We start from the raw sequence: 7082 nt of genomic DNA on the forward strand, positions 1-7082 counted from the left end.
CTATGGTATGCAATGTGTATGGTTTACACACTACAGATGTACTTTTTTTCTAAACAGATGTTGATACTCTTGATAAATTAAGCAAAATATGGTTCTTAGCAAGTTTCATAAAAAATGAACAAGTGGTTCTCTAAATACTGTATATGCAAATCTCGAAAGAAATTATATGCAAATCTTTAAAGAAAAAGACAGACAGCCACCATTTGACAGGTTGTGACGGACACCGAAGGGGTTGCAAGTTTTGCGATTCTAGACCGCAGTGCATGAAAAGCCCTCATTACATTTGGAATATATGCAACTACCTTTAAAACAAGGAGGAAAAGACAGCCAAAATATATACAGAGACTACCATTAATTCAGTTAACTTTAACTAATATTGTATGATTTCTGTTGCCAGTATTTCTCCAAGTCTGTCATTTGGCGATGTGTGTTTTTTATTCTTCTCTGCTGAGTGGGTTACTTAGTCCACACAGTGAATAGGTGCCTGGCTTATGGGTTGCCCTGTGCTCTAACCCCAAGACCAGACTGCAATCTATTTTTATAAGTGTGTGCTGCCCAGTCCTTGATCAGCTGAAATGCTGGGTTTACCAACAAAATGTTGCACAATCATGTTGCAACAATCACACTGTCATTAGTTTATTTGGTAGACGCCTTTATCCAAGGTGATTTGTAGATGTTGGACTGCAATAAAAGCTTACATTGCAAAAACAATATTTAAATACAGTATAGTTTACAATAAGGGCCAATACTACTAGAATACAATATAAGATAAGAAGAAACAAGCTGTATCTACAATGAAATAATAGTAGTGCAAAAGTGCAAGTATTGTGCATCAGATGAGAATCTAGTAACATAGTACAAGTCAGGCAAGTCCAGTGCATAGTGTCCCCACATGCAGTTCATTTTTTCCCCAGACAGATTTCTGTACTGTAGTTATTTAAAGAAAAAAGGTAAATTAACATATACAGTATACTAGTTTAAATAGTTGTGAAATGCTGTAGAAATGTAAATGTAAAAGCACTGTAGATGCATTTAAAAAGTGGTTTGTACACTCTATAAGGTTTCAGTGTTTCAAAAGTATTTGTTATTCTATCACTATTTTATTAACTATTGGTATTTGTTACCACCAGAACGCTCTGAAACTACTGACAGAACCAAACATCTTATATATATATATATATATATATATATATATATATATATATATATATATATATATATATATATATATTTTTTTTCTTATGTCTCATCATGAGCAGGTACTGTAATCTATTTCTAAATAAATACATTTGTCATCCACAGAGCTCTCGAGTATTTATTACACGCAGCAGTCATACCAAAAAAAACAATATTCGAGAGAATTAAAAAAAAAAAAGTTTAATACAATGCTAGTACTTAAAATATCTAGCTTAAACATTTCATGTTTTACAGTATAATAGTAAATCTCGAAAAACTACTCACTTCTAAATCTTTTGTAGTCATTTTTGTATAACTTTAGTATAAACACATGTTAATTTGGATTCATATGTTGTTTTTTTCTGACTTTATATTAACGAAAAGACACACATTTGCCCGTTTTCCCATTGGAAATAGTGATATTTTGAAATATCACTGTCCTGGTCACAAAAGCAAAGTTTGTGGGGAATAATAGCCATTTTCTATACTTTTGAGGCATAAGCAATTAGGAAATAACACTTACTACCCAGGAACAAAAATTGTGTTACATAGTGTAATAGGCTACATTTAGAGGTAGAGCTGACTTAGAGCAGCTCCTGAACTGAACGATGGCTAACATCATAAAACGGTAAGGGAACAAAATAGATTAGAAAAATAAGAAGAAAATTGAATTTGAAGTTAATAGCTCTGTAGCAGGGCGGTAAGAAAGCCCTGCTGTTTGAATGTATTGTTTTGTTTATTTTTGGAACGTGGTCTCCCTCTCCGCCCCTGTGTTTTTTTGTATTTTTGTATTATGATTTTTTTTTTTTTGTTTTTGTTTTTTTGTATTTGTTATTGTTTTGGCGGCAAAAGTCATGGTTATTGTTTTTGCATTTTAGTGGTTTTAAATATGACGGCGTAGCCGCGCTTTTTGTTATTGTTTTGTTTTTATTTTGTTCTTTGTTCAGAGACGAGGTTAGTAAACTTATGTGGCGAAGAAAAGTCATACGTATGTCAAGGAGTTTATCATTTTTTATTGGTAACGTTTACGGCTAAAAATTTAACAACACGTAAAGCCGCGCTTTTTGTTACTGTGTCGGGTTTTATTTAAGACGGTTCCTGACGTCAACTGGCGAGGCAACTAGACAGCCTTGCTCCTGACTTCGTCTCCATGGACTATCGCCCGATTTTGTTGTTTTGTTTTTATTTAGATGTGTTTGTGTTTTGTTTTTATTTAGATGTGTTCTGGCAGAGGCAGGATAGACAGCCCGTCCTCTGCCAGTCGCTAGTTTTAAAACTTGCAGAATGTGACCGAGGGGTAATGATAGAATTGATATTTTAACCCCTCGGCCATAGTAAATAAAAACCTGCAGCTTGGATGGGGTGTCCGAGAGGCGGAACGAGAGCAAGGAGCGAGAGAGAAATTTAAAATAATACTAAGGATCAGTGAAGGCAGTTGCCCAGCCTGACCTTAGTTTTAGTTATTATTTTGTGTTCGTGATTTGTTTTATTTAAAACCTTTATTTTCACTGTGTGGGCAGTGTTTCTTTTTGTTCAAATATTTTATTTATTTTTGTTATTGAAAATAAACGGCGCACCACGTGCCTTTGAACTGCAGTCACCTGTGTGACGTCATCGCAACGACATCTCCTGTCACAAGCTCTTTAAAGATTCATCTTCAAATATGTAAAAACTGTAGGTTTTGAAAAAATAAGTTGGTTTCAGTTAAACTTTTCATTTCTAATATGTGTGCTTACATTGAAACAACATAAGAGAAAAAAAAGCCTGTAATGCACCTGTCCCAAAGTTTATATTTAGACTTCAACTTCAACAGTACAGTGTTAATAGAGGCAGTGAAAATTGTTTGGGGGGGGAGCCCTCCTCACACTGGATGCGTAGCAAGCAAACCAAGATTGGAAGTGGTCTGTCAGAACCGATAGGGCAAGGGATAAACTGAACAGGGAATCTAAGAATGTACCAAGACAAGAGCACCACATTACCTAGTATGGCAACAGAGACCATAATACAAAATAGGATAAATCTAGCTTAGCCTAGTTTACATAGGGAGGGGTTAGCTCTTCCTTCTCATTACAGTGATACCACAACATACAGTCTGAATCATTATTCTATTGAAGGGACTTGCCAGAATGTTCTTATCTGATTGACTGTTTGATGATCTGGATGAGAAAAATAATAATGAAAAGGTTATGTGTTAGAAGTCTAGACAAACCCTCTATACAAACAGACACTTAACACAGAAAAATGTGCATTTGTTTCTTAAATCACAAGGCTACTGACACTATATTATTTAACTAGAATCTATTCTATTATTAGGGATCGGGTGAGATTAAGTTCTGTGTGAGTTCAGGTTCATGTTGCTTGAATCATTCACAAACAATTTTGCTACTGTCAACAGTTACATAGTGATCCTGAAACACACTTTGACTATCAGGGTAAAAAATGTACTGGCTGCTACTTTTTTGTGGTTCTTATGGTCAGTACTACTGCCAATTATCAAATAGATTACTGCCAGTAATATAACATTATGGCTGAAGAAAGAGCAGTGTTTGTATTTTATTGGCCTTAAGTTTAGAGAAAGTGGCTTTAGTGGCCTCAATAGTCTACTGATAGTCAGCATTTTAGATACGTTTTTAGGGCCCTTATTCCAGCAGTGCCACTCTGTGTGCCATTCTCAGTATTTCTTCGGGCATTGGCCAGTATTTCCACCTGGTGTTTTAGGAGTAAGATTGGCTGTTGGATGGATCAGTGACAGCCCGGAAGTCAGGCAGAAATTTAACAAGGGCTGCAAATGCATATTGACAATATGACAAAACTAATCCAAAACACTCCTCAAAACAACTACAAACAAAGCAGTGCGTTCAGGCACGATAAATTCACTAAAATAAAGAGTTTTCTTTTAGGCCCAAACCTGACCATAGCTCAGCACAGCTCAGCTCAGCTCATCTCTTCGTCTGGCATTTCAAAACTTTTTCTCTTTTATTGCTCAGCCAATCAACACTTAATTGAATAGCTGGCAACTGGATGCGAGCCACTCGACTCCCGTCTACAATACACGTTCTCATGCTTTTATTAATGTTAGGGAGTACTCTGGTCAGAGGGCCCCCCTGAAAGAGACTGGGAAGTTTCTTTTAATTTGGTAGGTGACTGTCCCCTTCACTTCCAAATTTACAACACATGTTATTTACATACATAATATTTACAATCAACTGTTCTGTCCTTCTTCTTTATTTATTTATATAAACGGTTGCTCTCCAGGATGTAACCCTTCAGATGCACCATTAACTACACACTGACAATATAACTATTCTTATTTCCTATACTTTCTGGTAGAATATTCCTTCTTAATTCTGCTACGTTATACTCTTGAGTCATGTGAAAGCCCAGGGAATAGTGTTGACCACTTATAATTGAGAGTTTAAATAAGTTAGAACTTTACTAGACACACAATTAAAGAGAAGCATGCACCAGTGAAAAAGTTTGTCTGGTACAAGCGCTCACCTTATCAAATGTACTGTACTATATATTATGTGTTACCTAACCAAGTTATTGATGCTGAATCATTGGGATCCTTTGAGATCAGACTTGAGAAACAGCAATTAACTACTGAGAGCCAGTCAAGCAGTGATGGGTCGAATGGCCTCATATAAATTTCCATATGTTCTTAAGTTCTAATTAAGAATTACATATACCTGTACAGCAGAGAAACATATCATCAATAATGTATCTAAACCATTAGTCATATCAAGCATCTTGTAGAAGCTTTTATAACATACATTTTATGTTATTTGTAATGAAACCAGTACATGGATAACATACTGGATCATCTTCATCAAGCTTTTACCAGCATGCTCAATTTACGAAGCTACGCGCACCTTAGTTGTATCTTTCCAGATATATAGTGTAACATTGCCAGTATGTTATTTATAAAACAAAATAAAGATGCAAACAGTGGTAAAGGCATTTTTGAATATAGCCCATTCATTTATGAATAAGGCTTGAATCCAACAGTATTTCATCATCTAAAGTTATGAACCCTTCTGTATAATTATATATAGTAAAATTAAAGCCTTTACGGCAATGCAAAAGTTAAAAATTCTTTCAGCCCAACTTTCAATTTAGATGGCTTACCAAAAGAGTTTCCGTAAGGACATATATGGTCGCACTTTTGTTATTTTACTTTAAATGGATCAATTACATAACTCCTGCTCGTTTATTTTCTTCAAAAAAATCTCTATTAGTTATAACATGACTAGAAAAACAAACAAACAAACAACGCATTTTGACACTACCGTGTCTTCCTCAGGCTTACATTAATTCTATATAATTGTTGTATAGTAAGTATTTAGATAATGACACTTCAAGAATATTTTCATTGCAACATTACATTGTTGTTAATTACCAACTTAATTTCAGTTTAAATAACATACCTCTAATTTTTTTTTCATTGTTAATATCCTGACAACTTTTTACACTTATAACTTTAAAGTCTGTTTCAAAGCTCTTTTTAAAATGGCCGCTCTAGTGCACTGGAGTTTGAGATCTCTCCTCTAAATCAGTGTTTCACAACCATGGTCTTGGGGGTCCATTGTGTCTGCTAGTTTTCATTCCAACCAAGCGGTCAGTTATTAAGTAGATCCATAATTGAACTGGTCATTTATTTAATTACACCTTTTTAACTGTTAGTTCTTAAACAGCTGCAGATTTCAAGTTAGCTACAGCATAATAATTAACTTGAACTGTGCAACTGCTTAACAGCTGAAAACAATTAAGACGGTCTAATTAAGTACATTATTAGTTCAGTTAAGGATCTAGTTAAGTAATTGAGAGCCTGGTTGGAATGAAAACCAGCAGACACAGTGGGTGCTCTGGCTTTTCTGTTCCGTACCACGTCATGGATCGTTATTGCTGCGTTACCCGTTTTGACAATGTGGGCAATAATCCTTCAGTGCACTAAAGCAGACATTTTGAAAAGAGCTTTGAAACAGACTTTAAACTTCTAAGTGTAAAAGGCTATCAGGATGTTAACAATGAAAAGAAAAATTACAATTGCGTTATTTAAACACTAACTATAGTTTTCAGAAATCCGCTACTTACTCTTTGAACCTCATGTTCTATCATACATATGCCTTACTTTCATTTATTAACAGCAACCTCAAAATAATACATACCTGGAAAACATGAGAATAAACCACAGGACTAAGTTGGCTTACATTCTTCCAGATTTTAGTTCTGTATTAAACTCAAACCTTGAAGGACTTGACTGCTTGCCAAATGGCTATAAACAAAAACAAAGGATACAGCAAGTGTGCCTGTAGAGATTATGAAAGAGCAACTTTACAAAAAATCTTTAAAGTGTGTGCAGGTCACAATAGCAAGGACTTCATTTTAGTTTTGGAAATGAAATCATAGCATTAGAAAGTTGTGTACATGTAAGTATGAAATGTTTTAATATAGCATAGAGAACTCTGGAATGTGTGTGTGTGTGTGTTTGTATCTTATGTTTTCTTATTAAAAATGAGTGTACATGTGCAGTAAACTCAACTAAAAAAAAGATTGTATTTCAATTGCATCCACTGCAATAACAAGTACTATATTTCTGGCTTACCAAGCAGGTGTATTGATTGTATGAACACTTATTCTGTCTTCGAGTGCTCATTTCGCCAGGTTATTGGGGAGTTAATTGTCACTCAGCCCCTTTGAAACAGATCAAAATTGTTATTTTAAGCATGGTGTGTGGCCAGACAAAGCAACTTTACTATCCTTTACACTCACTGACTTCAACAAGGAGTGTCTGTTTTCTAAGAATCCCAGAGATCCATATGCAAATGAAGCAGGAAACAGAGTGTGCTTTTTTAAAGGGGACTTAAGCAGGTTGTGGTATTGTCACACTGAAGTGCATGGAGTGA

This window comes from Polyodon spathula, chromosome 6 (genome assembly GCF_017654505.1).
Source record: "Polyodon spathula isolate WHYD16114869_AA chromosome 6, ASM1765450v1, whole genome shotgun sequence".
In the NCBI taxonomy this organism is placed as follows: domain Eukaryota; kingdom Metazoa; phylum Chordata; class Actinopteri; order Acipenseriformes; family Polyodontidae; genus Polyodon; species Polyodon spathula.